This window comes from Mustela nivalis (genome assembly GCF_964662115.1).
Source record: "Mustela nivalis genome assembly, chromosome: 9".
NCBI classification, from domain to species: domain Eukaryota; kingdom Metazoa; phylum Chordata; class Mammalia; order Carnivora; family Mustelidae; genus Mustela; species Mustela nivalis.
In genome coordinates, this window is record NC_139028.1 from 19,295,356 (window position 1) to 19,310,328 (window position 14,973).

General features: G+C 42.8%; 1 protein-coding gene across 6 annotated transcripts in view; it reads right to left on the reverse strand.

Moving 5' to 3' along the window:
* The window catches only part of CADM1 (cell adhesion molecule 1), a 325,642-nt gene that overhangs the window by 115,151 nt on the left and 195,518 nt on the right, over positions 1 to 14,973 (reverse strand). The gene's annotated exons all lie outside the window — the stretch shown is intronic.

Here is a 14,973-nt window from a genome sequence, read left to right on the forward strand (position 1 = left end):
ATGCGAACGCTGGCTGACTTTGGGAGCCAAAGGTTCTCACTGCAGAAGGCCGCCGGCAGTCTGACATGCTAGCAGCCACTCAGCTCACTCCTTGGCTTTCCCGAAGACGTTTCACAAGTCGGGCAGGAGGCATGAATTTTTTTTCCCCACCTCATTTGTGATTTTTGAGTAGGAAATTAAAACCTGTACACAGGAAAAGAAAGAAGGCCTGATGTATTTGATCAGGGATGCTTTATGAGGAATTTATTATCAGGTAGGAATATCAAATGAGAACCAGAAACAGCAGGGCAGCCCAAGAAAACACCAGCATTTGACAAAATAAAACAGACGCTGATGGGCTGGAGCTATTGATGGCTAAGGGGATAAGGAAAATAAAAAGAGGAAATTAGAACAAATAAGATGGATGATGTAATTAAGAACTGAAAACAAGCACGGAGGAAGAGAAATTTGAGCTTGCTGGCTCTGGAAAGTGAGCTATTTCAACCTTTTTTTTTTTTTTTTTAATACCAAGGGAGGTATGTTTAGAGCCTACACAGACCATAAGAAAATTCGGTATTTTAAATAGCCAAACCTCAAATTGGGTCCGCGGTAGGTTGAGGGTTCACATTGACCAGTGTCCCATCTTCAGGAGACCAAACCAGCTCCAAATACAATAGCTCAGATCACCTTCAGCGGCCTGACATTAACTCTCCATTGCTCCCCACGCCTTGTTCTCCTCCGATTGCCTTCAAGATAGCGCGGGGCCCAACAGGAAAGGGATCGCTATAGCAACCGGGAAGCTCCTTTTATCTGAGTGGAGAAGGTTCTGCAGGGCTGGGCAGGAAGATCCAGAGGGGAGAGCCACGAGAGGAGTGCCCACTCTCCAGCCTGCCTAGAGATTCTTAACTGGAGGATGTGTGTTCCAGAAAATGATTAATGCTCGGAGGAAAAAAAAAATGTTCTAATTGTACGTACAGTAATTCCGAATTTTCTTTTTGTGTGACAGATAAGATATAATCGTTGAATTTCTTTCTCCAGAGGCTTTGTAGGAAAAAACCCTTTGTGGAAGCAATATCTTTGGTGTCTGAAAGATAGTCTTTTTATATGAAACAAATTCTGCATTGGGTTTACTAAAAGCATCCACCTGCTTATCAATCTAAAAGCTGCATCTTTAAAGGTCACAAGTGAAGGAAAATCAGATAGACTCATTCTAATTCCTAGCAAACGGGAGCTCATTTCTCCCCAATCCACCCTGCAGTGCTCAGCAGCGTGACCTTTCACTTACAAAGAGAACAGCAGATTTCTGTCTCTCATGTGCTATCCTCCCGTCCTCTTCAGGAATTAAATGCAGTTTTGATATTATTATTACTCACTTCCATAATATTCCCCTGGAAGCACCCATACATGAGGATCTCTGAGCCAAAATGTCCAGCCCAATCTCTCTCACAATCACTTGGGCCTGAGAAGGGATATTAATTAATAATAATAATAAAAATAAATAGTTGGGGATAAAATAATAAAAAAACAGTTGAGTATACGGCACTCTGGGGTCCGAGGGCACTTGTGAAAACCTGTGATCTGCAGCAGGGAGTGAATTAAAAAAATAATAATAACAATAAAAAAATAAATAAGGCTTTAATGGCATGCTCCTCTTTAACTCTGACAAATCTCACTGGGAAATCAGCCTTTCTCTGGCATCCCTGAGAATACGGGTGTCTGAGTCACATCAGAAAGTAAGCTGTCTACTGGAAACCTCTAGAAAGTGCACCGGGGGAGGAACGCCAGGTCGAAGAGTGATGATGACTAGGGGCTCGTCTCTGTTGCTTACCACCCGCTGAAACAACAGCTGGAGGGGTCGGTGACCTGGTGTGAGGCAAAAAACACTCATTTCTCAACAGTCCCTGACAACCACATTGTAGTCTGAAGTCCAAAGGCTGCGCACACACACACCTGCTCGCCAAGGCGAAGGCACCGGACAGAGCGCGGGCTGTCCCTGGCTGCCCTGAACGGCAGGCCACTGTAGGGCCGTATCATTTCATTTTCAGAAGAAATTGTCTTCGTCGCTTCATGCAGTAATTTCAGGCAATCTAAATTTAATTACAATAAGCGTATGAACTTCATTAATAGTATGCACGGGATAAATGATTGAAACGGAACCCGAAAAGCAGGCAATTTCACTTCCACATGCCTCAATTTCCCTAACATGAAAGATCGGAACTACCTCACATCCCTAACTAGGGCCCATTTAAATTCTGTGTGGAAGCCAGAACAAATCAGATGCTTAATACATTTTATATTAGTAATAATTAATAATTCAGAGACGAACAAAGTTTCTTCTGAAATAATCATAGTCTACACTTGTATAGCACATTATGGCGTATGGAGGACATTATCACATCTGATCCTCCCAGGAGCCTCTGCACCAGACATTACAACGTCCACTGGGTAGAATAGCGAAGCGAAAGCTGGACAGGGGTTCATCAAATGTCACACAAAAGACACGTGTGAAGTGAGGGGCTGCAGCCAGAACTCAAACCCTGGTCAGATCTTGACAGCCAGTTCCTCCTACTCTCCTGAAACAGGATTAACATTTGGTCAGGAATATTGTTTGCTTTTTTGCCCATGTTGAATCAATATTGATATTCTAATTTAGGAGACAAGGACACCCCTTGCTATTTGCATATTGTAATAGCCTTCAGCACAATTACTGGATGGATCTTTTGAAAAAAGAAGCCACATGTTTACCCTACTTCACTGCTTTTAGGAAAGTAGGATACATGACATTTACCAAATGCTACAGAACAATTAGCTGTCATTTAAACTACTGTGAAGAAATAACATTAAAAAAGGAAAATAAGCAGGAAACCTAAATTTTCAGTGACTTCTTTAGAGTTACTAGATGAACTCTGTGTTGTACTACAGACACCCCTCCGCAGTCCTTTAAAGGTCTGGGGACTAAGGATCCCATAGTCCACAACACACAGGACAACAAAAACTAACTTGTATCTCGAGTTTCCACCCGACGGTCTCATCGACTCCAAAACCATCCTTTGAAGCAAACAAATGAACATTACCGTGTGTGTTCCTCTGGAGGTTGTGCTGCGGAATGAGACACCCATGGCGGTTCTGGTCTCACTGTTGCTTAATAATATTATTGGCTATGATTAATTCTGTTATCATGCTGCTTAAGCTAAGAAACAGCCCAGGATTTTGCACATTTTGATTAGTAATCAACGTATTGTAATTTAAGTCCTAATTTCAGACATAGGAACAGAGCAGAATGCAAACCTCCTTCCTTCCAAACCATTAGACCATTTATTCTTCATAAACAATCTCTCAGGTGAGACTCTATGATTAAGAGAGGTAAGTCAGAAAAGCAAGAAAGCACATCTTAAGTGACCTTACAAGCACAAATGAGAGACCTGAGTATTAAGAAGTGGTCATGGGGCGCCTGGGTGGCTCAGTTGTTAAGCGTTTGCCTTCATTCGGCTCAGGCCAGGGTCCTGGGATTGAGTCCCACATCAGGCTTCCAGCTCCACGGGAAGCCTGCTTCTCCCTCTCCCACTCCCCCTGCTTGTGTTCCCTCTCTCGCTGTGTCTCTGTCATTCATAAATCAATCTAACTATAAATCTTTAAAAAAAGAAAAAAAAAGAAGTGATCATGCTTTCCCAAGGTCCACCATGGTTTATTTAGAGCACCAGGTGGAGATAAGGGTCCTAGTGGAACAGGTAATACGCTGGCCGTTGGCAAGGAGCATGATGAGAGCCAGCCTGCCTCTTCCAGCAAGCTCCTAGGAGGCCCTACCATACCCTACAGATGGCTCTTCCCAGGAACCTGAAACGTCCTCTCAAGTCTGACATTTGCAAGAAGAGGGGGCCTTGGCCATGACCCTGGGGAAAGCCGGCCATCTCTCCATTGTGGTTCTCTGTCCTCACTGCTCCCACTACCTCACCAAACACTACTTCCCTTCAACTCCGCTCATTCTCCTGCCACCCAACTACAAAAGATACTCTCTTGAACCAGTTTCCTCTTAGACACTCCATCCAACAGCCTGTTCTCATCTACCTCTATCTCCACCAGCAGTTGACAACACGCTGACCCCACTGCCATCCCAAAACTCTCCCCTTCAACTTGGGGAGCCCCCATCATGCCGGCCAACTTTCTGGCTGTTGGACCCCACCCTCAATTCCTCTTTTCCCTGCTCATTAAATATGTTGATTCCTCGGAGGGTTCTTATAAATAACGAAGTGAAGAGAGGGGTCTCAGGCAGCTGTAGGACTTTCAAAAAGTACTTGTGATAAAGCTCCAAAGTCTTGCATAGAATTTTATCAGCTCAATGTGTCACTGAGATATAATGCACATTACTTAAATATAATTTGCTTAGATGCATTTTCTTACAGATTTGCTATGAATTCAATTATTACTCGTATATAGAAACTCCCAACATTGCTCTCCAACACTCAAATGCACTTCATCCCCCTGATGTCCATTCTGATAAGAAAGTTCTGGACATTTTCACCTGGATCAATGAGCGTTCAGTAGATCTGCGACAAAATCCATCACACCAATCCATGCACTGCCCCTCCTCCTGAACCTCCATCCCTGTTAAGGGCATCTTCTGTAGTCATTCTGGCTCCTTTCATTTGCCATCAATTGTCCTGACTTTGTACATTCTGGAGGGCTTCCTATCTATTTCTCAACGTGTCTGCCCTGGTTAAAGCTTCAGTGGCCCTTGGCTGTACTATGAGCGCCCGTATTCAGTCTCTCCCTTCTGCAATCCTTACGCACTTCCACGATCTCCCCTTCTTAAAGGTCTTCGATGACCTGCCAGCTCTCTACTGAAGACAATGCAAAGTTCCCAACATGAGATAGAAAAACCTCGGAAGGATGGACTACAATCCGTTCTTCCAGCATTAGGGATCACGGTTACTCTCCCCAGGTTTCCATCTACTGTACAACACACCATTCTCTCAACATGATTTGGGATCTTCTGCTTCCATGCTCTGTCTCATGCTGGTCCCTCTATTTAGAATACCTTCAACTACTGCATTCTTACAATATCACACATCTTTCCCATTTGTCAATGCCCAGTGTAAGGGCATCTTCCTTTCACAGAGCCCCGGTTTTGATCAGCCCCACCAGAAAGGCGTTCTTCCTCCACAGGTGTACTGTGCTACTTTCTGAGTGTTTTCTTATTGAGATCAATCTAGGTTTTCCTTATAATTAATCTATACATAGCTCATCTCTTTTTAGAGGAAGAACAGTGCATCTCACTACTGAATCACACACACAGCCCTATACATAAAGGGTTTGACTTCATAAGTATTTGACAAGTGAATTAATGAATAAATCAGTGAATTAAATTCCTGACTTCCTACTGCCGATTTTCCCCCCCAACAAATCAGTGTTCGGCAGGTTGTAGCATCTAGGTAGAACACGCTCCTTTTGTACCCAACAGATAGAAGGCTTCAAGTATTCCTAAAGCACCCTCCCCTCTTGCTACCCAGTATTTGGCTTTGAAGAATAAATTAGCACAAGGGCTTCCCTGGATATGCAACAGAAAATTAACTTCTCATAAAATGGTTTAGTCCAAGTTTATTAGAAAGCTCTCAGTTTTACTGGGTTGTTTTGCAGAGAATTTTGTGTTAACTGTGATCAGAAGAGGTAGAAAGCAGAGCTGCATTGACAGAACTGTCTGGGATCAGAGAGGCCTGGATGATGCAATTAAAAGGTGGACAGACAGGTAGACAGATGTTCAGCTGCATGATCAGGAACAAGATTGTATAAAAAGGCTTCTTTGATCATTAGAGATACTGCTATAATGAAACCCTGGATACCTCCTCGGTGTTTCTGCCGGCTCTCATCTCCAGCAGGTGTCTTCTAGAAAAAATAAGGCAAACACAAACAGATCCACTGCCAGCGAGTCAGAGCTGCTTGGCATTTTTTCCTGTTGATTAAGCCACAAATAAAACCATGCATGTTGTGCTTCGAACAGAGACAGGGTATGCAGCCCGTACATTTTAGCAGAATACATCTTCCTGAAATATTTCAGCATCCATTACTCTGCTGAGATAAAGAAACTAATATATATTCAATAGACTATCCTGTGTGATCCAAAACACCCCCAAGGGCCAGAACATGACACAAACTGTGAGCACCAAAATGGATTTAAAAGGCAAACAAACCATACAATGGTAAATTTGGAAAATGAAGGCAAATTGTCAACAAGTAGGCAGGATGCTGGGGTTTGAGGATAACTAAGTCTTGTTGGGTTAGAAGAGCGGAGGGCTGCACTAGTGTGCGTTGGCAAAGTCACAGAGCTAAATGTCAGTCACATTTGCCTCTGGAATGCACCGCGTGGTACCTTCGAAGGGACGCTGGCTTCTCGTTTCATTTCTGCATCGTGGAAAGTGAGAGTAGATTCCCGGATCACACACCGGCTGACAGGGATGCAGGTGGTAATTAGGGATTCTTTGGGGAATAATAGTTGCTGTGAATAATCCACATCGTAGAGCCCCGAGCACAGGTCTCGGTATGGTTACTGACACCCTTCTGTCTAAGACATATCAATTCATCCCCCGTTCTGGGCTCCTCCTGTAACACTTAGTGGTTTCGGGGGCAGGATTTTGGGGAGCACAAGATACCAGTGTATTGCATTCCTCTTTTTAGAAGAAGCAATGGGGCTCGTCAGAGCATCATTTCTTCCAGCGGTCTGTTGACTGGTGCTGGCTGCAGGGTTAGGGTGAGGAGGAGAAAGGGAACAAGGCAGAGAGCATGTGCACACGAAGAGATCCAAACACCAGATTCTTAGGGCTTGGAGCAGAGGTGGACGCCCCAGTAAGTCACATTTCAAAGACAGATGAGTCCTCTGTAACCACGCGTTCCCCTTCTAGAGTCCCCGCTCGGTCTGGTGGAAGAGTGGAGCTGCATACGCCCATGAGTCATTGATCCTGCCCCAACCGCAATGGCACGATGCGGAAAGATGGGATGGCACTATACCAGCATGGTGGGTCTTTGATGAGAAAAGGGAAAGACAGCATTTCAAGTTACAGGTTGGAAAATCTGCCCAGACACTGATGTTTTCCCGTTTCCATCTCTACATTTTACCACTATAAAGCCCATTCGTGACACGCTTTAATTGGCTACTGGCAATCACGTGGCATTGGCTAAAAACAGAAGCAGGTCTCAGAGCACCAGCAAGGAGGCACACGGCGGCACTCCTTGGTTAGAGGTTCTCCCAGCCCTCGTGATTTCCACGAGCAGCCCTTTACACCACCACCCGAAATCTCAATATTAGAGCCCAATCTGTGATGTTACCTGAACACGGTCAGGTCAGACTCTCTCGGAATGCTAATATTAAGAAGATCACCATGACACCTGCCTACTGTAGGTAACAATGACCAACCATAAAGGTAATCTTAAATTGGGTTCTCTTTCAAGATATCACTAACTCAAATTGCTTTTGTCATAGTTCTTTTCAAAAAAATATTTTCAATTTAGAACTGGAAGGAAACATGAGAGAGCAGGCTTGACTGCCCGTGAAGTTCAGTGCTACCGCGGTGCTAAATGGGCACAGGCTGGGAAGACAAATGAAAGAAGACAAATGCACTCTCCCTTATGCTCAATACGGGTATTTAATACAGTTGAACACTGAATTTATTTTTATCTTTGACAGGTCCAGAAATGGCCACTTACTTTATCTGCAGATGGGATATTCTCAAAAATATTTTTTTCCTGCCCCCCAAAAGAACAATTCCCACCGCCCCTCTCCCCCACCAGGGTTCATCGGCAGCAAGAACTGGTGGACACTGCGATGTACTCCCCCTCTTGCCTTCAACCATTAGGAAAGATAAAATACAAGTAAGTCTTAATAAATTCTAGAAACAATGGCTGTAAATGAGGGAGAAAGGCAAGCCAAGACACGGGTGTGCATCGTCACGTTAAAGTGTTTAAAAGGTATTTCCTCTAAGTTAGGAGATATTTATACAGTACATAGACTCTCAAAGTTAGACTGCTTTATTATTTTGAAATTCATTCTTATATTCCTGCAGAGTTTTGCAGTTTGACCTATTTGTCTTAAGGTTGGACTGCATTATACATTCTTAAGAAGCAGAAGCAAGACAGAGATGGCCTTGAAAATCACCATCAACATTGTAATCAGTCTCTCTGATAGAGGTGATACAGAGCACTGACACTGTAGCCGCCATTTTCCCTTAAAATGATATTCTCGTTCCTTTGAAGACAGAAGCAGAGGACCCTGCCTTGAATTTGCAATGTTTAAAAATGGGAGAAATACACTCTTTGATTCAATGTTCAAACATTAACAAAGTACACTCAAGGAATCTAAATCAGAAAAAAGGAAAAAAAACTTCGTTTGTGGTAATCTTTCCATAAAGGCATCCAATATTCCCTTCTGATTGAAAACTGTGATTTCAGATTAGCTCCTCTAAATGTATTACAAAAGGCAAATGCAACAGAATTTTCAGTTGATCCAGCCTAAATAAGGCTACAAATATGGAAGAAAAAATATTAAAATAAATTTAAGAGAACCTAAATACGTTCCTGCAACTGATGGTACCATTAGCGGCTCAATCATAATCATGGACAATGTTCCTGGAAACAAGTTATTGCAAGATAAGAATTTTCAGGAGGCTCCCTTAGCTAAATCATGGCAATAATTCTTACCCTCTCCATTAAGCTTGGTTACTGATAGAAGAACTTTCTCTGGCTTTTAGGCTTTAAAACTCCCATCCTTACTTTGCAAATAGACCCTGTCATCTGTCCTCAGAGAGGAATGCCATCTCCAATGTGGGGAGGGTGTAGGTCTAACATACTGCTTTGAGAAGGATCAAATTAGGGATCAAAGAATCCAAGCTAGGACATCATGTTAATATCTGACTTCCAGGGCACCTGGGTGGCTCAGTGGGCTAAAGCCTCTGCCCTTGGCTCAGGTCATAATCCCAGGGTCCTGGGATCGAGCCCCACATTGGGCTCTCTGCTGGGCAGGGAATCTGCTTCCACCTCCCTCTCTGCCTACGTGTGATCTTTGTCAAATAAGTAAATAAAATCTTTAAAAAATATATATACCTGATTTCCTTCCTCATTTTCTATACCAACACAAGGTGGATTCTTAAGCGCATATAAAACCCAAAGGAAGGGCTACTTATATTCTGTCCTGAAAAAGAACCCTTGAAACAAAATTTTCAGGGGTAATATTCTTGAACTTGTTTAAAGGGGATGCTCATATCTCTCACAATTTATCAGTTTATTAACAGCCTATGGGGATTACACTGGAAGCAAAACTATGAGAAGGAAAGAGAATGAGAGAGGGAGAACCCTTAGGGTGGCTTCCTCATGGTGCCTCCACGATCATCATGGATCTCGGCCATCCCAGTGATGCGAATACAGGATTTAAAGCCATACAACATGGGGCGCCTGGGTGCTCAGTGGGTTAAACCTCTGCCTTTGGCTTGGGTCATGATCTCAGTGTCCTGGGATCGAGCCCCGCAGTGGGCTCTCTGCTCAGCGGGGAGCCTGCTTCCCCCTCTCTCTCTGCCTGACTCTCTGCCTACTTGTGATCTCTATGTCAAATACATAAATAAATAAAATCTTAAACAAAACAAAACCCCAAAACCGTTCAACATGCGTGTAGTCTCTGGTCACGAGATCATGTTTATCCACACCAAGCTCAACTGAAGGGGGCACGCTCCAGGCTGCACACATTCTGAGAGTGGAATTTCTCTCACCATCTCTGAAGCCCTTGCTTCTCCCTGAACAAAAACATTTTGCCCTTTTCCCCACTCCACACGAACTTTAGCACGTCTTTTATGGCTCAGAGTTTCCTTTGCACTTCAGGGAATTTGCACTGAATGATGGCAGTAGAATCCCTAGTCTAAAGCAAAATTCTCTATTGATATTTAGGATGATTTCAGCATCAGCACATTAAAGTGAAAGCATGGATGAAAGATTCTGGTTATTATTCCTGAAGCTGACTCACCCTCACAGAAGAGCCCACAGCTACTGCAAAGGGTTTTAGTTTTGAAAAGAGAGAGAGGATGGCATGAGCTGACCATGGCTAATGGGAGAACCCAGCTTCAGGCTCTGAGTGTGGCTGGATGACACTGCCTGGAGGGGCGGGGGCGGGGTGGGGGGACACAATCACGACAGTAATGACACGTGGGTGTTGGGAAGTTTCATCCAGGAAAGTATTCACCGTTTCGAGCTGAACCAAATGTTCAACTCCATCATCTTACCAAGCTTTACTGAAGTCAAAACAAAATGAAACTCACAAACAAAAACGCTTCTCTACCGGGCTCTTTTGCATCACATAAAAATACCCGTGATCCTTTCTGAGATGCAATGTCACATTCTATTACTTAAAACTCACATGTAGACCTCTGGGCTTTGCTGAGAACAGAGCCCCGAGCCACTTTTTATGAGTGGTGATACCCAATAGTGCATAAAAACCTCGAGTTCTCCAACTAGTCCACTCCTAGTTTCAACGCTAATTAGGTGTACGAGCTTGACCAAGTTACCAAATTTCTGAGTCTCACTTTCCTCATCAGAAAATAAAGTAAAAGAAAAAAAAAAAGATATTAGTACATACCCAATAACATTGAAGGATTAGGTCACAAATACATTCAAAATACTTATCACATACAAGGGGTTTTTGGGGGGAGGGGGGTAGTGATGGAACTCTTTAAGATGTTGTTTACATATGTTAATTTGTTAACATTAATAGAATTGTACAAAAAAGAAAAAAGGGAAATTTCACTGTATGATAACTTTTAAATAAAATTAAAAATATGTATGTATGTATGCATTTCAATTATATTGGGTCAAGGGTTCAATAAACACAAGAGCACTACAGAACTTATCACGGCGCTTAGCACAGAATAAGCGCTTAAAAAAAAGCTCATGACCGCGGTAGGTTTTTGCAGCTGTGGTTATTAGCAAGCCAGGTAGAAGATATGTAACTGAGAGTGGCAAGTGTGAAGGGGCCCCTGGTAGACCCAAGTGGGGTCCACCTGAGAAGGGGGCGGACGGGCCGACAGGAAGGGGAAAGGTAGTGTGATGCCGAGCTGTCACTGGGCTCCGGCTGGGAGCCAGGCTGGGTAAGTGGGGGGTGCTGGGGAGGACTGCTCTCAGGTTAGCAAGAAGACACATTACCAGTTGCAATTACAAGATGTCAGAAGAAAAAAGGGGGGGAAAAAAAAAGAGCAGCTATTTCTGCTGCCAGACATAAAACAAAACCAACTGAGAAAAGTGCTTTGATGAGTGCAATATATGCTGCTGGGTGTGGGGGCTGGATTCTACCTCATCATCCAGGAGGGAGGGAGGTAATAATCCCGCAGGTTGAGGCTCAAATGGGTGCAGTACAGAAAAGCCAGCCAAATATACATTTTATTCTCCAGAAGCTTAAATTCTGTTCTCCTTTTTAGTGTAAAGGTTCAGCATACAAAGTTGGAAAGAGAATTTTTTTTTTAAGGAGGCAAAGGATATGGGAAAAATTCAATATCAGATAACAGTATGCATGTAATCGCTGAGATTTTCTATGCTTGCATTTTAAAAAATGATGTTTTTGCTCAAGAGCCAGTAAGCCATTGGATGCCACAGACCATATAATGTGTTGACGCTCCCCGATGGGCAAGCACACGAAAGGAAAGCACTTATCTGGCTGTAAAAATATGTTCCCTCTCAATATGCAAGTCTATTTTTCTTCCTGCAATAAACTACATTTGTGTGATGTGGTATCTGATAGTTTTATAGTGTTTGTTCACATATGCACTAATTTGCAAGATTGGGTAATTTGCAATGGGTCTCATAGGTCATTAGTGCAAATTAACAACATTCTGTAAAAGATAAAGCAAGAAAAACGGATACTTTGTCATAGTGCACGGTTGAGCATTATATTTCAATTTAGGAATCTGACCTCTCGTGCGTTTTTCTGTAGTCGAAAAAGTGGATTTCATCACCACCAACCCTTAGCAGGGAAAGGGGGAAGCACTCATGAAAGAGATTTTCACTCACCTCTTTAATCTCCAGGTTTCGGGTATATTTTGAAAATGTACGACTGTATTAACATCCCCTCCTGGCACCCATCTACCCTAAACAGTTTACTATTTCTGTGTGAACCTGAAAAGAAGGCACAAAGGCCTCTTCCCTACACGGTCCCCGAGGCCTTCTTTTTGGCATGGGAAGCACACACACATTTTTGCAAAATTACTCAATGTATACAGCTGAATTCTACAGTTTTCATTAAGAATTCCAGAGACGACAACTGTTGACTTCCATAGGAAGGTGACCAAATCTACAGGGATATTATGTACAAATAGTCTGGTTAGAATAATAAACGCTGCATGGGCTTTATAATGTTAGACATGGGCAACATGGATTCATTTGTGATCTGAGTCTCAGATTTTTTTAGAAACGGATCCTCGCTTGCCTTGAGATAAACTTAAGTAAATAATGTTTGCCATCAACTCTAAATGAAGAATGACAGTTAAATTTTATAATCATCTTCACAGCTTCAGGACTTACTTTATATTTTCTCAGGCTCATGACCCACAGGTTGCCATAGCAACTAGGAAATCCTACCTTATCAACCGCTTCCATTTACATTCCTTGCAGCAGCTTCCCTTTATGAATTAAATCCATCATGGTTTTCTATTCTCAAAATAAAAAGTTCTTAGGATTATCTTGCAGAAACAAGGATCAAATGCTTTGATAGAAATACACTATGCAAAAGTTAATTCAATGGTGGTTTTCTTTAGGAAGAGCTAGAACTACGGCATAATAAACAGCTTATGTCCAAACTTCCAGGCTTCAAAGAACACTTAAATGGAGACATTGCGCTAAAGATGACACATCTGCCACCTGTGAATTTCATCTCTGAATTATCAAAGAAAGAATCTGATTGGATATCCTACTTCAAACAGGTACTCAGACGTACAAAGAATTAAAACTGCCTAAGATAAAACCCTGTTACATGCCCATATAAATATTAATAAAATGGATAACGAACAAATATATTTAAATTCACAACTCAAATAAGGAAAACAAAACAAGTGACGAGCTCCACTTTATTAAGTCCTGAACTTCACAGGCAGATTTTGTCCTTGTTTTTTGGAGGAGTCGGGTCACCGGGTAGTAGGAGATGACTACCTGTGTGTTTGCAGCTCTGCACAATAACTACGTCAATGACGGAGAAACCTACCAACCCACCATCTCTCCTCCAAGGCGGAAAGGAATAACCACTCCTGTTACTTGGTCCTGCAATCTTGAGACTGCAGAGACAGGTCTCACCACGTGAGGAACAGAAACTTAAAGAGAGGAGACCCCGAAGCTCACGCTGGTGAAATGAGAACTCATTCAACAGCCTGAGAAGCCGGCTTCTGAGAAATGTACAGGGAGCCAAATACTCAGAGCCCTCAAGTCACTGCCTGACGAGTGCTTAATGGAGATGATGTCGAGACAGAAAGAAAAATTAGATCCCAGCCTCACCTGCCATCCAAACCCCAGAAGGGCCAAAAGACGATCTTGACTCCCCGCTTCGGGGCTCCCTCGAGCTCAGACAAGTCTCTGATTACGGATACAGACCTCAACCCAGTTTGCATTACCGGAACGAACTTTCCTCTGACTGGTTTCAACATGTGTTCATCCGATTCTCTTTGAAATTCCGCTCGTTCTCTGTGTTTGCGGTCCTCTGCTTCCCCTAGTCCGCTTTGCCTTTTTTGTCCTTTTGGTCTCTGCTTCTTATCCATACTCTGATTCTCAATCTTTTCTCTCCTCTCTAGCTTGGAGAGTCATATAGCACAATGTAGTAAAGGATAAATAGAGCACTGGCTAGCCACAATGGAAGAGGGAGTCTATGAAATTCCATTAAAACTTAGCTCCTGCCACCCCCACAAGCTCCTACCCTTTTGTATTTTCTGTGGCTAACAGGGACCTGGCATCTTGACAGCAGATTTCTTTCTTTCTTATTCTTCTTTATTTTTGGGGGGAAGGGTGTTGGGCAACAGCTCAATTCTGAAGCTTCCAAAGAGTTGAAGCATCATGGTTTGCCCTCAGTGGCTTATCAGTGACTCATGTTAGAGCTGGAAACAGACTGGTCGTTCATATCAGGAGATTTAGTTCTGATCAAGTTCTGTTACATAGGAAATAAAAAGCCTATGCAATGTAAACTTTCAGGCAGCATCATATCTCATTTCAATTACATATTATTCTGAAGCACTTTTCTATGCATTAAACCACTTCTAGCAATAAGCGGTATCTAACCTCACAACTTCAAGGTTTATCTGTGGGGGAAGCACAAGATACACACACATAGTAGTTATCCTCTCTGGCAGTTCACCATTTTAAAAGATTCCCACAGTCACTGATACAGAACAGAAACTGCGAGAACATTCGTGTACTGAACACAGTTTGGCGGGGGGGCGGAAAGGCCTATTTTATGTTTTCTAGATTTCCAAGTCATTGAGAATTAGGATTATCTTACATACATTATTGAGCAAGACGAACCACCACAGGTTTATCTCCCCTAACCAATTTAGCAGTGCACCAAAGCTTTAAAACAAGAGGAATTCCTGGGGAAGCTCTTCGATGAGCACGGCTTCACTACACTAATGAAATTCACGAAGATGCACCACTGGCCAATATAGAGACGAGCGAGAGTTTTAATTTGGTTAATGCACTCTTTATTCATTACTGCGCCTCAGTTAAATCCTGGTATCCAACTTAGGGATGCATCACTTAATTACTCATGCTTCACTTTTCAAAATGAGAAGCATTTAAGTTGTCCATCAGTACCTTCATGCAGAATAGCAACTGAGAACTCCTGAGTGAGTGACAGAGAGTCAATGTGAGAGCTGGCGTCACGCTGTTGCTAAAACAGTAAAGTCATCAGGCCAAACACTCATTACGAGATTATTTATAACACGTATTTTAAATGCTTTCATTTCTCATAATCTGGATTTTTCATACTTGAGGACAAAT